This window comes from Bubalus bubalis, chromosome 1, assembly GCF_019923935.1.
Source record: "Bubalus bubalis isolate 160015118507 breed Murrah chromosome 1, NDDB_SH_1, whole genome shotgun sequence".
NCBI lineage: Eukaryota > Metazoa > Chordata > Mammalia > Artiodactyla > Bovidae > Bubalus > Bubalus bubalis.
Genome location: NC_059157.1, coordinates 163,156,638 through 163,177,140, shown reverse-complemented (window position 1 = coordinate 163,177,140; position 20,503 = coordinate 163,156,638). Strand labels below are relative to the sequence as shown.

The 20,503-nt window shown below is 45.0% G+C and overlaps 1 long non-coding RNA gene across 2 annotated transcripts in view; it reads right to left on the bottom strand.

Moving 5' to 3' along the window:
- Positions 1 to 222: 222 nt before the first annotated feature.
- Positions 223 to 20,503, bottom strand: part of LOC102400130 — a 93,709-nt gene continuing 73,428 nt past the window's right edge. The window contains exons 3-5 of one of the 2 annotated variants that reach the window (XR_006552389.2): positions 19,544 to 19,714; positions 5,826 to 5,993; positions 223 to 826 (exon numbers count right to left, since the gene is read on the bottom strand). This is a non-coding gene — a long non-coding RNA (uncharacterized LOC102400130). Of the gene's footprint in view, positions 827 to 5,825; positions 5,994 to 9,566; positions 10,364 to 19,543; positions 19,715 to 20,503 lie in introns of those variants that run through there. The other variant, XR_006552388.2, reaches the window with a different exon arrangement.

Genomic DNA, 20,503 nt, shown 5'->3' with positions numbered 1-20,503 from the left:
ACTCAATGCAAAGGAAGAAAAATTAATTTTTATGCTCTTCTGAAGTCTTGAACATCTTTTGTGCAAAGCAGAACTGTGGAGCAGATCACAAGCCAGCCTTATACTCTGTGGTGCTGGGCACCACAGAGCAATGAGATGCACTGAAAAGTATAAAACTGGATTTTTAAATATGTTAATGATAAGAGGAAAGAATGCTACTTGTACATTAAACATTAAAAGAGAAGGGTGAAATATTTTTCTTCAGCAGTTTTAGGATGAAAATATGGGAGAAGAAAGTAGCGTGTGAAATTTTAATGAAATGTGGCTTTTAGGAGGAAAAACGAAGACAGCTGGAAGGAAAGCAGGATTTTCTGAATGAGGATGGAGGTTTATCTAAAAGGAGTGGTTTTAGGAGGCCAATTTAGGGAATTTCACCCACCAGAATCCTGGGGTACTACTATGCTTGGGGAGGCTATCTATGCATCAAAGTCAGGGAGTGGATGTGGGGCTCCAGTAGGAAAGGACTCATCTGTGCTGACCAGGATCTTCCGGTGACAGAGCCGGGGAGGACAGGCAGATTTTCAGGTAGATACACAGAGCACCTGCATCTTAGGTGATGGATCAGTCATGCGACTCATGGAAGAAGCACAAACACAGTTGTTCTCAAGGTTTAGGTAAGCTGTTTACTAAGGATCAGAGGAATGCTCAGCTGTGGGCTTGTCAGGCTGAGCCTCTGGTGTGGTTTGGAATGAAGTCTGGGTGAGGTGGGTGCCCAGACCAGGGTGCACCACACGTGGATGGGCAGCGGGCCCCAAGGGGACATGCAGAGGTTCATGAATCCAGATGCCTACAAAGAAGGAAGAGAAATTTGAACAGGAAAACAGGTCTGTGCCCTGCCTTCAGGGGTTTATTCTCATCCTCTCCTGGTTAGTGCTCATATCTGCATGGGCTGCCTCAGTTCAGTCAGTTCAGTGCTCAGTCGTGTCCAACTCTTTGCAACCCATGGACTGCAGGACGCCAGGCCTCGCTGTCCATCACCAACTCCTGGAGTTTACTCAAACTCATGTCCATTGAGTCGGTGATGCCATCCAACCATCTCATCCTCTCATCTCATCATCTCATCCCTTCTCCTCCCGCTTTCAATCTTTCTCATCATCAGGGTCTTTTCAAATGAGTTGGTTCTTTGCATCAGATGGCCAAAGTATTGGAGTTTCAGCTTCAACATGAGTCCTTTCAATGAATATTCAGGACTGATTTCCTTTAGGATGGACTGGTTGGATCTCCTTGAAGTCCAAGGGACTCTCAAGAGTCTTCTCCAACACCACAGTTCAAAAGCATCAATTCTTTGGTGCTCAGCTTTCTTTATAGTCCACCTCTTACATCCATACATGACCACTGGAAAAACCATGGCAGAGAAATGAAAACAGCTGACTTGCTGAAGAAGCCCTCAGTAGACGAGCAAATATCATGCTTGTCACCAGTGTTTCTTTTCATTAAGGGGCTAGAGTTGGAAGCAAGGCAGCTAACTGGAAGGGACCCAAAAGAGGATGGTCTGGGACAGACTGGGATGGTTTATTTTTATGCTAAGCTATTAGAGTAACTGAGGAGGTGGGCCCATCCCTCACCTTACCACCCCCTGTCACCGTACTGCAGATGGCTGGATCTGAAGTTAGGTTACAGGGGAAAGCTAGAAGTACTAGGAGGGAGCTAGACAGATGGTCACCTCAAAATTAAGCTTCGGTCCAATGGGGCAAGCAATTGCAGAACTAGTCTGGGATCAGTGACCCAAGTTGTGTTCAGAAGAGATATTTAGAAGCCTAGGGTGTCTGCCAGGAGGGGCTCCACGTAGAAGGTTATAGCAAAGCAAAGGATAAGAGTTTAGAATTTTAGTCAGAATAACACTTATGACTAGGCTTGTCATATTTAGCAGGGAGATGGTCTCACTGTGGGGAAAGAACTGGGTTTACCTGTGGTTTGGGTGGCATTATTTCTGGGGCATGTAGACCAATCTGAGACAGTACAAGGTAAGATGCTTGCCAGGGCTTCTCAGAAAGAAACATTTTCTTTTCTATTTGTAAGATATTTTATTCTTGGGCAGTGGAATGTGAACATGTGAGTCCTACAGTTGCTGTAGCCATGGGATGAAGGGTATAGGGCCAGGTGGGCTGCAGCTCATGTCATGTGGAGCCCATGTTATGACAAGGCAGAAGTTGACTTTAGTGGCATTGTGTGAGCTGCTGGATCAAACCTGACCTGAAACATCATTACTACTGAACAAATAATTTATATTATTATTACTTTAGACAATTTGAATGGGGTTTTCTGTTTTCATTTTTCAACATAGTTTTAATTCATGCATTGCGTGTGTGCATGATAAGTCGCTTCAGTCGTGTCCAACTCTTCGCAACCCTAGGGACTGTAGCTCTCCAGGCTCCTCTGTCCATGGGATTCTCCAAGAATACTGAAATGGGTTGCCATTTCTTCCTCCAATCTTACCAACCCAGGGATTGAACCTGCATCTCTTATGCCTCCTGCATTGGCAGGTGGTGGGTTCTTTACTCGTAGCACCACCTGGGAATTCACGTCTTAGGGAGGGGCAAAAGGAACAGACCTGACAGGAGGAGTTATGATCAGCTACAAAGACCTCTCATTTCAGGAATCAGGTCTTTTAGAAAAGAAATCCTAATGGTTTCTCTAAGGATGGTGAAAAAGGGAAAGTGTTAGTTGCTCCGTGGCTTCCAACTCTTTGTGACCCCATGGACTATAGCCCACCAGGCTCCTCTGTCCATGGGATTCTCCAGGCAATAATACTGGAGTAGGCTGCCATGCCCTCCTCCAGGGATCTTCCTGACCCAGGGATCAGACCCAGGTCTCCTGCATTGCAGGCAGATTCTTAACCATCTGAGCCACCAGGGAAGCCCAAAGGATGATGGTTTTGAATATTACTTGAGAGCAGCCTCCAGGGATGAGGACTTCTCTCTGGAAGCAGCTGCTCATACTAAAAACTGAACACAAGCTGCACGAGGCCAGAAATGACGTCCGGAAGGCGAATGGTGACGGTGCCATCACTTTGTGTTTGATGTGTTTTTTAAGCTTCCCTAAAGGGTAGGAGGTAGGTCAGAATGTCTTGTACTCTGCTAAACATTGTGTTGAATTCATCTGTGAGGTTGGAGAAAACTCACAAAACTGGCCCTTCCAGATTGTTCCCTAACTTCTGAGAAAGTAAGACAGCCCCCAAATACCACAAGCTGGCTGAGTGTGGGTGGTGCCTGACTGAGGTGCAGAAGTGTTCCTGATAGAAGGCTCCCCAGTGCAATCTTTCCAGAAGAAACGTGCTCCTGGGATGAGGAGAAAAACCCGCAGCCTAACCTCCAAGTCTTGGGGGAGGGGGAGGCCAGGACCATGCCCTGAGGCTGTTCTTCCAAAGCACTCTTTGGTTGGGGTTCAAAAATAAGCACTCACTCATCCCAGGGAAAAGTCACCTGCAAAGGAAAGCTGCACAGATAGGCGGTCTCCTCCAGTGCTCTGATGTCACTAGGTGAGGGGAGCTCCCCAGCATCACTAATCCTCTTCCATTGCTTGTATTTTCCGCCATGTTAAATGGCAAATGCTGCCAAGGTAAAGGTATTTACCTGGGAAAAGAATGTCTCTGTGACCTGCCCTGATGTGAAGCCCCACCCCCTTGTAGGACTGACCTGGGGAAGAGCCTAAGAGAGTTCATTTTGGGGCAGAATCAAATGATGGTCATTATTTCTGGGGCGGAAATTGCTCTGTGGAAATGGAAGTCATCTGGGGGCAGCTACAAAATGCTGAAGAGTGTTCAGTACCTCCTAATCCTGGAGCCCCTTTACAAAGGCCTTCATTACAATTGTTCACCTCCGCATCAATGGAAAGAGCTATTTTCATGTTTCCAGGAATGGTAGGCAGGGGTCACATCATAAAAGCTTGGAGATGTCACGCTAAGGGAGTCAGACTGGATACTGCAGTGAATTGTTCCAGAAGTGGGGTGACTGGCTTACATATACATTAAGAGTTCCTTCAGGCATCAGGATGAATGGGAGAAAGGTGGGAGGCTCTTACAATAGAGAGAGCTTAGAGGGAACGGATGTTAGGCTGTGACTGCGGGGGATGGAGAAGAGATGGTGGGTTCAAAAGAGAGGAGGAAAGGCTAACTCGTGTTGCTACTTAAATTGAAATGAACATATTGAAAATCAAGGAAGTTGATTTGAGACTAAAATGCTAAACCCAACAAGATTTTGCCTGGGATGGGTGGCAAAAGATTGCAAGTCAGGATGAAATGAAGGCTTAAGCTAAGCAGGAGGGCTGGGGATGGGGGGTGGGGATCCTAGTTAGGACTAAAGTCCCCACTCACTCTTTGATGTAGAGAACTGAGGTCTGCTCAATACTGTGAAAAGAGCCATGCAGATGCAGTTTCCAGCCTTCTCCTCCATCTCCAAACTCACTGGCACCCTGGCAGGAAATACTGCAGCTGCCTTAGCACTAAACATTCTATAAACTGCTGCATGGTTTTTGCAACAAGCATGGTACTCTTCAAAATGAAGATTAGTGACCCTGGCTTCTTGCTTACCTATGCATTAAATATGTATACCCTACTTTATAATCATGACCATGAACATGGAGGAATAGTAATAGCTAGACAGGTCACTTCTTGAAGCCAAGAACAGAAAAGTGTCTTTTACAAGGTAGGGTGTCAACCACAAAAGAACAACATCATAAAGGAGCGCTCATAGCTAACCTGTGACAGACTGTTTCCAAAAATAGCAGCTGAGACAACCATCGTAACTATGAAAATCCCTGTGGAAAGGAGAATGTCTTTTCTGCCCTCTCGAAGCCTGCCAGGACAGAGAGGCTGTGTCATAGATCAATGCCACCCAGCACCCAGGGCCGAGGACTGCTGGTAATTGCTGAAGCTTCACTCATTGTTTCCCAGGCATATCAGTCCTTGGCAGGGCTTGGCAGGTGCCACTCTCCGCTGTCTTTGAACCCTCTTTGGTTTCGCTCCGGCCAGTTCATTAGCTGCCAGCCGGCTGTGGCCTTGTGTCCCTGCTGCAGCCACTTGACACCGCTTTGGGCTTTGTTCCTGCCTTACTGGAACTCCGTGACAAAATCAGATCCAAGTCAGCATTATCACGGGGACTGCAGAAGCAGCCTGTTCTCAGGCTTTAAATGTTCCTCCGCGTTTGGCTTTTCTGTCTCTGTTCTCATCCTGGCCATCTCCCTGACCTGCTCTCTCTCTAGGGCTCTGACTTCTAACCTGTCCTCTGGAGACATACCATAAACTGGACTCTCTGTAGGGGCTTTAAGAGGCTCAGGGCCTAGTCCCCTAGCCTCAGGGACTAAGGCAAATCATCTGGAGAGAGGAAGGTGCACTTATAACAACCCCCACTTAAGGCCCACAATTCTCGGTCCTTTAGTCTCAGAGAAGCCTTCTCCTTGTGCCTGTATGATATAAGTGCCAATTCAAGGGTATGATTCAGGAAAATAAAACATTGCTTCTTGGGGGTCACAGAGAGTCTTCAGTTCAGAGTTTTTGGGAAAAGTGTAGACCAGTGTGGGTAATGTACACATGGCCTGTGTATAGTGTATAGGAAAGGGACAGAATGCCTTTCATGATGGTTGGTCAGATTCATTTCTATGTCATATATATGCTAGCTGTGTGTTTCTTTTTGATTTTCTTATTTCGGGGTAGCTAGAGCCTAGCATTATAAATGGAAGCTCCAGGAAACTAGGTAAACGCAGGTGAGGGATGGAACAGAGGTCTAATTTCAGGGCACACCTGAACAATATGCTGCCAACGAATCCTACTGATTCTCAGTTTCTCGTACCTTCCCTGCAGCACAGGACAGAAATCAGCAGAAAAGATGAAGAGAACTCCCAAGGGGGCTTCTAGTTCTTCTCTTTTTCTTCCTCCACTCATCTCAGCACCTTGAAGAAATTATATTTAAGACCCTGCTGAAAGTTGGCCACGAAGCATTCCACTCAGACCTTTTGTCCTGTAAGACAGAAGAAAAAAAGAAAAAGAAAAACGCCGTTCCAAAGAGCTGAACTCACTATTTTGTTGGAGGCTTCTGAGTTCTGTCTGCCTAAAGAACAGTCTGCTAATTAGTCAGACAGCCGGTGAGTTAGGGCTGCTTAGTTTTTACGGAATAGGCGGCGTACAAAGTGTAAGCATCTCTGACAGTTGGGACTTCTGCTTTCAGTTTGCTGACGCAAACGTTCCTCTTTGGTGTGATCAAAAAGTTCCAGCCCTTCTGTGGTTCTGAGCAGCACCAAGGATTTGAACACAGGCCTGTTGGGGGGATGGAAGAGGAAACTTGTTGAGAGAGATCTGGGCCACACCGTAGGCCTGAGCAGTGAAATATAGACACGGCAGAGTGAATCAGAATTTCTTGGCTCATTCCCTCCCATCATCTGGGCTACACTGGCCCTTTGCCCCTGGTCACCTTTAACTTTCTCCCTCTGTTCTCATGCGACCCGTCATATACCAGGAAATCACAGCATAGGGCTCTAAAATCAAAGAGATGTGAGTTCCAAACCTGAGTCTCACTGCCTACTTTGGGTGAAATTTCCAATCTTTATAAGCCTCAGTTTCTTCATCTGTAAAATGGGGATAATAATAGCATACAGGGTTACTGTGAGGATTAACCAAAATAAAGTATAATGAGGAACTGGCCTATTGGCTCATCCACTGTAGGTGCCCAAGAGAGGCTTTTAGCAAGTAATTTAAATGTTTCTGGCCTCAGTCTTCCTTATCTTTAAATTGTGCAGAAGGCAAACACAACAATCACCGCTGTGAGACCTGACCAGTGGCTCAGGGGACGACTTCATAGCCATTGCTTTTGTGGGATGGAAGAGTGTCTGGCTTATGTTTGAGAGGCCACGGGGTGTGTCTCCTTGAGGTGAAACAAGTCTGTAGGCATACTCCTTGCAGGCGGACCTCCAAAACACAAACACTATATTGCTTTTCCTTTGGAAAGTGGTCAACTTTCATGTGTCAACTTTTCTGGGCATCCTGTGGCCCAGACATTATTCGAAGGTGTCTGTGAGGGTGTTTTGGATGAGATTAACATTTGAGTGGGTAGACTGATCGATCAATCACCCCGCCCAGTTGTGATGGGCTGCATTCCTTCAGTGAAAAGTCTGAAGAGAATAGAAAAACCAGCCCTCAAGGGAGTGAGTAGAAATTCCTCCTGCCCAACTGTCTCTGAGCTGGGACACTGCTCTTTTTCTGCCTTTGAACCTGAGATGAGGCATCGGCTCTTCCTGCGTCCTGATTCCTATGGCCTTCAGACTGGAACTCACTCCATCTGCTCTCCTGGGTCTCCAGCTTGCTGATCTTGGGACTTCTCAGCCTCCATAACCATATGAGCCAATGCTTTACAATAAATCTATCATCTATCTATCTATATCCATCCACCCATCTATCCACCCACCCTACCCTCTACTGGTTATGTTCTGGAGAATGCTGACCAATACAGAAAGTCTCTCATTTGTCACTCTTTCCTCTCTAATTGCTTTCTGTCTTAATCCAGAGGCTTTTCATCCCAGAATATGAACAGCAGCAAAATCCATCATTTTGCTTTCAGCCCTCAGATGAGTCTTTCTAAAATTCCAATTACCTCCCATCTTTCTGCTGCTCAGAAATTTAACGGTGTCATCACCTGGATAAACTGAAGACCCCCTCAGTCTGATATACAAGACCCTCCTATCTGACCACTTTATCGTACTTCCCACCATTCCCCTCATGAATTCCCTACTCATTCACTAACTTCTCAACACTATTTTCCAAAGATCATGTGCATATTTCAACTCAGCCTTGGTTCATGCCCTTCCTCCTGCTGAACATGCTTTTCTCTCTGTTTTTGTTGTTTAGTCGCTGAATTATGTCTGACTCTTTCGCCATCCTGTTGACTCTAGCCTGCGAGGCTTCTCTGTCCACGAGATTTTCCAGACAACAATACTGGAGTGTGTTGCCATTTCCTTCTCCAGGGGATCTTCCTGACTCAGGGATCAAACCCGTGTCTCCTGGGATTCCTGTATTGACAGGTAGATTCTTTACCACTGAGCCACTTGGGAAGCCCAACCTTTCCCTTTAGCCCATCCTAAACATGCCCTTCTTCCCTGGTGGCTTCTTGGGTGGCTCAGACAGTTAAGAATCCATAGACTACAGTCCATGGGGGTCACAAAGAGTCAAACATGACTGACGGATTAGCAAACATACCCTTATTTTTGCCATGAATCTGTTGTAGCCATTGCATACCATTGGTTTGGGAAGCAAGCAACTAAATTTCTGAGCTCAAGAATAGTTACAATACTTCCCTAGTGATCCAATGGCTAAGACTCTGTGGCCCCAGTACGTGGGGCCCAGGTTTGATCCCTGGTCAGGGAACTAGATCCCACATGCCACAACTAAGACCTGGTGCACCCAAGTAAATAAATAAATAAACTAAGTTAAAAAAAAAAGAATGGTTACAATCAATGAAGCAGGGAGGGGAAGCAGGTTTAATGGGGAAATGGTTTATTAAACCTTGGAGATGTCAAATCTGTGGCAGTAGGCTTTTTTTTTTTTGGAGGGGGGTTCTCCTTTCAAAAATCACACTGGATTTCAATGAGAGAAGTGTTGTTTCAGGAGAATGTTTATTAAAACTTTTTGTCTGATGCACATCTGACTATCTTCTTGTACTCTAATTTTAAAAGTAGAAGTACTAGATTTTTTTTTTTCTAGTTAGAAAAGAGTAAAGAATAAAATAATTAAGTTTAAGCCCAGGGTCTGTCATCCAGGGTGAAGTAAGTCAGAAAGAGAAAAATAAATATATATTAACACATATATGTGGAATCTAGAAAGATGGTACTGATGAACCTATTTTCAGGGCAGGAAGAGAGACAGAAATGAAAAGAATGGACTTGCGGACATGGTGTGGTAGGGAAGGAGAGGGTAGGACAAAGTGAGAGAGTAACATTGACATATATATACTACCATATGATAGCTAGCGGGAAGCTGCTATATAACGCAGAGCAGCAGCTCAGTGCTCTGTGATGACCTAGAGCGGTGGGATGGTGGAGGGGACAGAGGGTCAAGAGGGTAGGGATATATGTATACATATGGCTGATTCGTGTTGTTGTACAGCAGAAACTGATACAACATTGTAAAGCAATTATACACTCGTAAAAAAGATATAGAGAAGAAATAATTATTTGCATTTCTAATACTCCAACTACGGCTGATATTTTAATGTATATTCCTACCCGTCTTTAAAAGGGCATTTTAAATTTTTTTGAAAAAAGAAAGTATGTCATACTTACTCCTTTCATAATTTTTATACATTATTTTTAACAATGGATTGTAAATATCTGCCACATCAATAAATATAGATCTCAGTAATAATTTTTAGTGATCATTTGAGGGTAGACTAAAATATAATATTTAATCAGTCCTGTATTGATGAATAGTTAGCTTATTTCAATTTTTCAGTTTCATAAACAACATCATATATTTCTATTCTCTTAAAAGAATTCCTCAATGTGTGACGTTATAATTTGTATAATTGGGCTTGAAAAATTGTATTGATTTTTAGAGACAAAATTTGCAGGTATTCATTGTGAGAACAGAAGAAAATAGAGAGGCAAGCAAAACAAAGATAAAATAACTTATAATTCCACCCCCTAGAGATAAGCTATAGCTAGCACTTCATCCTGGAGTTGACAGAACACTTACAGAAGTGTTCTGATCATTTCTTTCCATTTTCTTGTTTGCCCAAGTGGTTGAAATTGTATCTGGATACTCACTGATGACTTTACATTTTACATGTTGTTACTGTTTCTCTTTTGAGCTTATATATTAGGAGTTTCAGCAAAATCAAGATTAACTCTGACATGATACAAATGTATCAAGAGGGAAAGTCATACCTTTACTGCTTTATGTCTTATCAACTGAATATTTATTTATTTATTTATTTATTTTAGCTTCAGGCTCCTGCCTTGGAAACTGGATCTCGTGCCACAGTGCTGTGTCACTTTCCTGCAGACACGCAGAGTTCAGCACGCTGGGATCATGTGTTACGAAATTCCCACTCACCCACATCATCAGTTTTTTGAGGAAACAGTACTTCTCTCTGATTATTCCATCTCTTTACTTTTTATTCCATGCTTCTCGATTTCTCCCCTGAGTTCAAAGAGCCTCTCTCCCTCTTCTTTAGATTACAATCTGCATGGCACTGTATCCATCTTATAATAGCTGCTTAAACGAGTTTTGAAGCACATTTTCCATCCAGAATAATAAGAGTAGGACGATGAGAGAAATAGGGACAGATGATTTTCCTGGCCATTAGGTATTTTTGCGTTCCTGGGACCTTCTTCCCTCCATCTAAAAAAAAAAAAAAAAAAAAAAAGATTTTAAACCATATTTTGCAATTGCAGGTGACAAACAGGTAGGGCCCAGATCCTTGCAGGAGGGCTGGGGTCCCTGCCCAGGAATTTGCATTTAACCTAAAGGCTATGCGGAGAGTTGTTGGCAGGGATATGAGAATGATCGCAAAGCTGATATAGTAATGGAGGCAAGAAATCAGGAAAGTAGAGGAGATGGAGACAAGTGGGCAGGTTGGAGAGATGGTGAGGAACTTGGACCTGGTGTCCAAGTAGATGCTGGGATGAAGGAAAAAGAATGCAGGGATCATTCCCTGGCTTCTGGAACACTTTGATTTCACTTTCCTCCATGTCTTTGCACTGGCTGCTTGTTGCTTCTGACTGGACCTTTCTCCCCGCTTCATCCCAATTATTCTACTTTCCATTGCCACCTAACTTCTAAACTTCTCCCTCCAAACGTGCCATAACTGTCAGGATCTAGTAGGAAGGAGACACCATGTTATCACTGAGCAATTAGGGAGAATTAGTTTCCAAGGCAAACCATTCAGTATCACAGTAATCCAAGTCTATGCCCCAACCAGTAACGCTGAAGATGAAGTTGAATGGTTCTATGAAGACCTATAAGACCTTTTAGAACTAACACCAAAGATGATGTCCATTTCATTATAGGGGACTGGAATGCAAAAGTAGGAAATCAAGAAACACCTGGAGTAACAGGCAAATTTGGCCTTGGAGTACAGATTGAATCAGGGCAAAGGCTATTAGAGTTTTGCCAAGAGAACGCACTGGTCATAGCAAACACCCTCTTCCAACAACACAAGAGAAGACTCTATACATGGACATCACCAGATGGGCAACATCTAAATCAGATTGATTATATTCTTTGCAGCCAAAGATGGAGAAGCTCTATCAGCAAAAACAAGACCGGGAGCTGACTGTGGCTCAGATCATGAACTCCTTATTGCCAAATTCGGACTTAAACTGAAGAAAGTAGGGAAAACCACTAGACCATTCAGGTATGACCTAAATCAAATCCCTTATGATTATACAGTGGAAGTGAAAAATAGATTTAAGGGTCTAGATCTGATAGATAGAGTGCCTGATGAGCTATGGAATGAGGTTCATGACATTGTACAGGAGACAGGGATCAAGACCATCCCCATGGAAAAGAAATGCAAAAAAGCAAAATGGCTATCTGGGGAGGCCTTACAAATAGCTGTGAAAAGAAGAGAAGTGAAAAGCGAAGGAGAAAAGGAAAGATATAAGCATCTGAATGCAGAATTCCAAAGAATAGCTAGGAGAGATAGGGAAGCCTTCCTCAGCGATCAATGCAAAGAAATAAAGGAAAACAACAGAATGGAAAAGACTAGAGATCTCTTCAAGAAAATTAGAGATACCAAGGGGACATTTCAGGCAAAGATGGGCTCGATAAAGGACAGAAATGGTATGGACCTAACAGAAGCAGAAGATATTAAGAAGTGGCAAGAATACACAGAAGAACTGTACAAAAAAGATCTTCATGACCCAGATAATCACGATGGTGTGATCACTCACCTAGAGCCAGACATCCTGGAATGTGAAGTCCAGTTGGCCTTAGAAAGCATCACTATGAACAAAGCTAGTGGAGGTGATGGAATTCCAGTTGAGCTATTTCTATTCCTGAAAGATGATGCTGTGAAAGTGCTGCACTCAATATGCCAGCAAATTTGGAAAACTCAGCAGTGGCCACAGGACTGGAAAAGGTCAGTTTTCATTCCAATCCCAAAGAAAGCCAATGCCAAAGAATGCTCAAACTACCACACAATTGCACTCATCTCTCACACTAGTAAAGTAATGCTCAAAATTCTCCAAGCCAGGCTTCAGCAATACATGAACCGTGAACTTTCAGATGTTCAAGCTGGTTTTAGAAAAGGCAGAGAAACCAGAGATCAAATTGCCAACATCCACTGGATCATGGAAAAAGCAAGAGAGCTCCAGAAAAACATCTATTTCTGCTTTATTGACTATGCCAAAGCCTTTGACTGTGTGGATCACAATAAACTGTGGAAAATTCTGAAAGAGATGGGAATACCAGACCACCTGACCTGCCTCTTGACAAACCTATATGCAGATCAGGAAGCAACAGTTAGAACTGGACATGGAACAACAGACTGGTTCCAAATAGGAAATGGAATCCGTCAAGGCTGTATATTGTCACCCTGATTATTTAACTTATATGCAGAGTACATCATGAGAAATGCTGGGCTGGAAGAAGCACAAGCTGGAATCAAGATTGCCGGGAGAAATATCAATAACCTCAGATATGCACATGACACCGCCCTTATGGCAGAAAGTGAAGAGGAACTCAAAAGCCTCTTGATGAAAGTGAAAGAGGAGAGTGAAAAAGTTGGCTTAAAGCTCAACATTCAGAAAACGAAGATCATGGCATCTGGTCCCATCACTTCATGGGAAATAGATGGGGAAACAGTGTCAGACTTTATTTTGGGGGGCTCCAAAATCACTGCAGATGGTGACTGCAGCCATGAAATTAAAAGATGCTAACTCCTTGGAAGGAAAGTTATGACCAACCTAGATAGCATATTCAAAAGCAGAGACATTAGTTTGCCAACAAAGGTCCATCTAGTCAAGGCTATGGTTTATCCTGTGGTCATGTATGGATGTGAGAGTTGGACTGTGAAGAAAGCTGAGGGCCGAAGAATTGATGCTTTTGAACTATGGTGTTGGAGAAGATTTTTGAGAGTCCCTTGGACTACAAGGAGATCCAACCAGTCCATTCTGAAGGAGATCAGCCCTGGGAGTTCTTTGGAAGGAATGATGCTAAAGCTGAAACTCCAGTACTTTGGCCACCTCATGTGAAGAGCTGACTCATTGGAAAAGACTCTGATGCTGGGAGGGATTGGGGGCAGGAGGAGAAGGGGACGACAGAGGATGAGATGGCTGGATGGCATCACCAACTAGATGGACTTGAGTCTGAGTGAACTCCAGGAGTTGGTGATGGACAGGGAGGCCTGGCGTGCTGTGATTCATGGGGTCGCAAAGAGTCGGACACGACTGAGCGACTGAACTGAACTGACTGAGTGAAGGGACTAGTTATAAAGGAGTGAGCAGGGCGCAAGGAAACCAAAAACTGTTGGAACAGCAGCCCATGACTAGTAGTGCTGTCACCATCCCGGAGGCTAGAAAGCGCCAGAGAAGGAAAAGTTTCTAGAGCCCCAAGGAAAGAGTTGTGTGGCAAGGGCTACCTGTCAGGAGTAGATACAGACTCAGCTTGCAATGATCCTGAGAGGAGGAATCCTAGAGAGAACTAGTACCCCAGACTCTCTCTCCCCCTTTCTGCTCATCTTTTGCTTTGGGTCCCCAGTGACCAAATCTAACTGAACACAGCAGGCGTGGGAGCCTCTTGATGCAGTCCCTACCAGCCAGCAGCAGGGCATAGAGCAGGGTGGAGCGTGGACCTGGAAGACACCCGGACGACCCTCAGCCCCAGTCGTGGTCAGCAGCCTCTCCCATTAGATCTACAACACCCTGTGTTCTCCCCACTGCAGCAGTGCTCAGGCGCCCACATCCCATACCCTCCTGCCCCAGCACCCCCACCAGACTGTGAGCTCCTAGGCAGGAGTATCTGCTATGTCTTAACTATCTTGGTATACCGCCCATGCCTAGCACAGAGTCTAGCACATGGTAAGGGCACCATAAATATTGAATAAATAAGGATCCACCTGATCAAATGCTAATTTCATGTAGCAAGTAAATTTCTTAATCTATTATCAGCTGATGCCTCAGTATGATTTAGGGCAAGAAAGAACAAGTTCCAGCATTATAAGTTTGAAGTTATTGTCCCCAGAGGACATGTACTTCCTTCTTTTATTCTCTTTTTTTCGGTGGATCAGTGTGTCAACAGTCAACAAGCCCGCAGCAGCTTTCCCCATGGGGGAGGCACAATTCCTACCCGAAATTAACATGCATCTGTGATTCTTTTTTTGTAACAAAGTTAAGGCAAAGCAACTAAAAGCAATGGCAACATTATTTCATGCAAATAACACAGGATGGATCAAACAGAAGGATGTGTCGGGAAACTGAATGTACCAGGTAAAGAGCTCACAGCTGTTTGCAGGTTCATTGTGTTTATGGAAGGACACATATGCAGGCATAAGCAGGATGAGGGCGTTGCAGACCCTGGCAGTCTGTCCTGTCTGCCCCTGCTTCTCTATTTCCACAGCCATCCCAGGTCGCCTCCTCCTTCAATCTGTCCTACACTGCGGAAATGGGGAAATCTACTTTGGCAGCAATTTTCGTCCCATCATTAGCTTAATGTTCAAACCCTTTTGACAAGCATCTCCCACTCCACCCTTCATGATGTCTCTTGTAATTGGTTCTCCATCGTGTACCTACAGTTCCTTTGGCTGCATGTTATGTTAAAAGTAAACTCTATCTTCACTTTGTTGTGAATTCTTGCCACATTCCAACTAGTAGGCACTCGAGGGGGATTTCTGATTAAAAACCCATTTAGAGATACCTGCTCCCTACGTGTCACAGTAGCAGCTCTCCACCTTGCTAAAGGTTGATGGCAGCAGTGTGTGATGACTCGGCTTCATCCCCACTCAGCCGCTAATCTGGCAGATGGATGATTCTGTTCCTCCCCCCACCATGCCCAGAGCGCTCTACACTCCATGAAAAATCAGGAACGTTGCCAGCTTGCTACCTGACTCCTCTCTGCCTCCCAACACAATGTAAAACAAACTCCTGTTTCTCCATGCTGCACATAAATAGAGATTGTTCTTCAACTTCAGAAATGTCCTTGGCACAGAACGTAGGAGCCTACCAGTCACAGGAATTCTCTCTCTCCATCTTACAGAGCCATGGCCAAGACGTTGGTCATAGTGTTCAGGAAGCCCATGATGCAGTGACTCTTTTCCTGTGACGGAGGGAGTAAATGTTCCCTAATCAGTCCCCAGAACCTGGAGCCAAACCCGTGGGGGAATCATGGACTCATTCCATGTCTCCTTCTCGGAGATCCTGCTGCCAGGCAGGGCTGCCATGTCGCTCAACTCTAGGTAAATGGTGCTCGCTGGGCCCTGGTGAATGTGAAATGTGGTGGGTCCTGGTGCCAAGCACCATCTTGAACACAGCAAGGCCCCTGACTGTGTTACAGTTACTGTATCACACCTCTTTGCATCTTCAGAGGCCCACTCTGATCTTCCCAACCCTGCTCTGTGACCCTGGAAACAGACCTCGTGCATGGCATCAACACCCTTGCCCTCCAACTTCCCACGGGCAGGAGACTGGAAGAAGGGGAGTGCCAGTGGACCCGCCCCCTGCCAGGTTGCCATGGGGCTCAGCCCTCTCCATTCCATTACCTTCTCAGAGTTCTGTCGAGCACTCTGACTGTCCTGCCGTCATGAGACCTAGGGGATCTCACTCTCCCTCATCGCCCTCATCTTTCTAAATGGTTCTTTTAAGAGACTGTTTTCATGTGACTCAGTTCGAGTGTGCCATCATTGATTTCTCGCTGGAATTCTGACAGAGATAGTGGTAAAAAGAGTCAGACATAACTTAGTGACTAAACAGCAACAAGGCAGAGCTGACAGTAGCATGGAGAAAAGACCAAAAACAGACATATTTGCAGGTATAATTTATATAATTGTAGATAGCGAAAAAGCTGAAAAAAGTAAAACAGGGTAATGGGATGGAGTCACCAGCTGATTCTGCTCACTGCCGCTTAATAGCCTAATTCAGCAGGGCACCTCCTTCCTTCTGCCTTTTTTTTTTTCTTTTTTAAATCATGTAGTCATACTGCTACTTGCATGTCCAGTCCCTGGTTTAAATTGAATAAATTATTTTCTTCAGAAAAAAAAGGAGGACCATCTGATTGACATCTAGGGAGAAGGGCTGTGTCCTAGAGTGGCCTGGAAAGGGCTTTCTGAAGAGTGAATGTATGACAAAAACCATAATGATGAGAATGAGGCAACTGCACCAACATAGGGAGAAAGAACATTCCAGAACAGCAGATGCACAGGGCCCCAAATGACAAAGAGTTTGCACAGCACAGTCCTAGCGGACTAGAAGAGAATGATAGGAGATGGGGTCAGGGAGGGAGGGCATAAAGGTGGTTGGGTTTTATCCTAAAGGCACTGAGAAGTTATCACAGAATTTGGAGCAAGAGAGTTGGAATGACCATGGTCCTAAGGGAAATCAAATTAAACCATGACATTGTTTAGCGGAAGAGAAGGTGATGAAAGGATTATTCGCATAGGTGTAGGCAGGGCTAGGAAATGATAAAGGGGTGAAGTATGTGGGAACCAGCAACAGAGGGAAGCTGTTAGCAGCCCTACATTTGGAGGGGACAAGGAGGGGAAGTCGTTCCTGGCTGCTGGGAGGAGGAGTTGGGAAAGAGAGGCCATTGATGGGAGCTGCGTCAGCTGGTGACTTCCCCAGGATGTTAGGAAGGTCTGGAGGGTGGAGAGGAAGGCAGATTAGGGCACATCCTGGGCCATGGGGGATGAGTCCCAGGGAGGGTGGATGACACAGGATGATTGGACACCCAAACACCTGCACATGTGACGTGAAGTAGAGAGACCGGGAGGAAGGAATTTCATCATCTGATGGTTACCCTTAGTCCCAATTTGTTGTTCAGTCACTAGATCGCATCTGCTTCTTTTTGACCCCATGGACTGCGGCATGCCAGGCTTCCCTGTCCTTCACTATCTCCTGGAGCTTGCTCAAACTCACGTCCCTTGAGTCAGTGATGTCATCCAATCATCTCATTCTCTGTCATCCCCTTCTCCTCCTGTCCTCAATCTTTCCCAGCATCTGGGTCTTTTCAATGGTTCTTCACATCAGGCGTTAAAGTATTAGGACTTCAGCTTCAGCATCAGTCCTTCCAATGGATATTCAGGGTTGATTTCATTTAGTCCCAATGTGACTCAGCAAATCCTAATGGTTTTCACAAACATAAACACCTTCAGGACTGGGGCCTAAAACCAGGAGGTTCGAGGGAAGTCAAGAACAAGATGTGGGGATTGCAGTAAAGGGGGTTGCCAGCCCACGGAAGGGCCTGAACACTGAGCTGTGACGTAGGTGAATGCAGGAGAGCCGTCTGGCACTTGGAGCCAAACCACAGCTTCAAGGATGGTTTATTCAGCCAGCTTCACAGGCATGCCAAACTTTTCAAAGTCCTTTTATTGCTAAGCTCCCACGGCTGTGTGGGCCAGGAAAGCCCATCGGGTGTGGGTTTGAGCTGAACAAAGGCCGCGTTGCCTTGCACCTGCTCACACTAAGGGGTCCTTGTCAACTGGCCGGTACAGGCTGGCAAAAATAGATGGCGCCCAGCCCTCTGCTTCTAAGTGTGGAGGAGAACAGAGCTCTTAGTGAGACTCAGATCCAGGGAGAGAAAACACTCTGGGGGTTTTCTTGGAGAAGGTAAATATATATAGCCTTCTTTTCCCCTTTGTGGTTTCTGCCTTGTAGTAGGATACAGGAGAAAAACCAACAGAGCGTTGCTCTCTTAAGAAGCCTCAGCTGCCCCCAGCTGACATTATCCAGTCTTTCCAAATGTTTTTAGCAGCATGAATCTTTTTACAAACAAATTTGCCACAGAATCTTCATGTATAACCCAGGTGACATCCCAGTGGCCATTTCCTAGACTTTCCCACAGCCCTGATTCCAGCCAGCCTAGCGGCATCCTCCTGAGTGTGTGTATGTGTGAGGTTCATTGAGGTATGATTTGCATACAGCAAAATTCACCCTTTTTAGGCATACAGTTAGATGAGCTTTGACATGGTCTTGTAATAATACCACAATCCAGACACAGAACGGCTCCATCATTCCCCAAATTCCCTCCTGCCCCTTGCCCCCACCTCCATTCCCCACAACCACTGATCTGATTTCTGTCCCTGAATTTGTGCTTCTTCCAGGACATCATATAAATGGAGTCAAGCAGTATGTAACCTTTTGTGTCTGGCTTCTCCCATTCCAGCCTAATGCTTTTGAGAATCAGCCACGGTTTTGCACATCATCAATAATTTGTTCCTTTTTATTGCTGAGTAGAAGTCTATCGTTCTGTGTGGTTTTCAAAGTTGTCCTTCAGGTTTTGATTCCTTTCTACGTAGAATATGAAGCCTCCATTCAAATAATTTTCTTTCTGCCTGAAAATACTGAGATGGAAACTGTGGTAAGGCCACTGAAGGAGTACACATGGAGTGCGGCTGTTTGACCCCCGCAGCGTCATTGGCGTGCTGCACCGGTACAACAGATCTGTCCCTCACCAAGCTCCCCTCACCTCCAAAGCACCTCTGACTTGCCCCAGGACTAGAATTCCTTGAAAATTTTAAATCAAAGCAAGGGAACACTGCTTGCTATTTCTTTCAAATTATAATTAGCAGACCAATTCTTAAGCTGGGGAATGAATAAAACGGAATCTACATGATCGAAAAGAAACCCTGGCCACTAAAGGTCTTCAAAGGACAAAGCTATGTGACCCAAACAGAAATCTGTACAACTAACTGCAACCAAAACCTTTAGCTTTGACCACGGCTCATCTGACTGTACAGTGGCATGTAACTTTTGGATTCTCAATCCTGCCACCTGACAAATAGCTTTTGTTCCTCTCTCAAAGGCCACGTTACTTGACGACCAGCTCACTAAGTGGGAACCTGTGTGCAGAGAATGAGGTGGGGGAGGAGGCGGAGTAGGGTGTGTCCACAAAGCTGGGTGCTCTGCTTCGGAGTTTGGAACTTATACTATAGGCAATGGGAAGGAACTAAGGGCTTTAGGTAGCGGTGGGTCAGTGTGTATTCTGGAGATCCCTCCACTGTCCAGGGTAGGAAAACTTGTTGGGAGACCCTGCCATGGTTCAGGAGAGAGATAATGCATCAGCAAGATGATGGAGAAGAAGGAAACCATCTCAGAGACACGTGGGATGCAGAATTAGCAGAGTCTGAAAGAAGGTGAGAGAAAGGAAGGTGCAAACAACAGCTTTTAGCTACCCCAAATGACACTGCGATGTAGGTGTCTGGTCCATTTCACAGATGACAAAACTGAGCTTAAGGAGGTTACATCAACATACCTGAGTTTACTAGCTAATAGGATGGAAATCATACCACAGAACTGAGGCACCGCACTCAGGGATCACTCAGGTGTGTAAGATAGGGAGAAACACATTTAAGGGAGTATTGGAGATTACCTTTAAATAAACCAAAAACTTGCTTTGGGAAGAGAGTATCCTTGAGTCCTTGTAGAGTAGTATTTGGGCAGTTACCATCAGTGAGCTAAGTGCAATGAGCAGGGTTTAAGAGGGTTTGCCCTGTTCTCCTCTTCCTCACTTATCCTCTTCGCTCTGTCCTTCCTCTTGCATCTGGGGAAGAGAGATTTGTGTAATAATGATTTAGCGTTTGAGAGCATTTTCAGCAAAGCCTGCTGCCAGCTGCCTCTTCTGACCCAGACACCTCCCCCAACAGCATTTTATTCCTTTCGGGTAAGTGGCCTCCTCCCCACTTCCCAACTGCTTTGGAGATGAAAGAAGGCAGTGAGGGATTTATCCTTTTTCCCATAATATTGTGGCTGTAATTTAGAGCTGCCATAACTCATATGTGACCATACTACTATGGAAAAAGCCATCATTCAAACCCCAAAGGAAGAAATGTGGAGTCTTGTTTCTTCCAGCTGTTAATTGCCTCAAAACCAACAGACAGCTAAGGGCATAACCAGACAATGGAAACTAAGGTTTGGAAAGTTACCCATGATGAATTGCTTTTTTCTTTTCTCCAATTTTCCACATCTTCAGTAGAATCAAAAATAATTTTCTGTATTAGAAGGTGACCAGAACCAGATGATTGACCTGTATTCAGCTAGTATATGACTCTCTAAATTTGGGGGATGCCCTCAGAGACTCTTAGAACTGTATTAAATTTGCAGATAATAGAGCCTGGTCAAGTTGAGTTGGATCCGTTAGACTAGTTCTGTGAGGATACCAGCCATGAGTCTTCCAGGGACCATGGTGCCTGTTTTCCCTTTGTTTCTGGGAGGGGGTGTTCCAGACCTGTAATTTCTCTCACTCTACTCTGGTCCATGCTTCCCAGCTGTGGGTGAATATAATGGCCTATGCTATGGTTAAACCTCACTGCTCTAATTCTCCAGCAAGCTC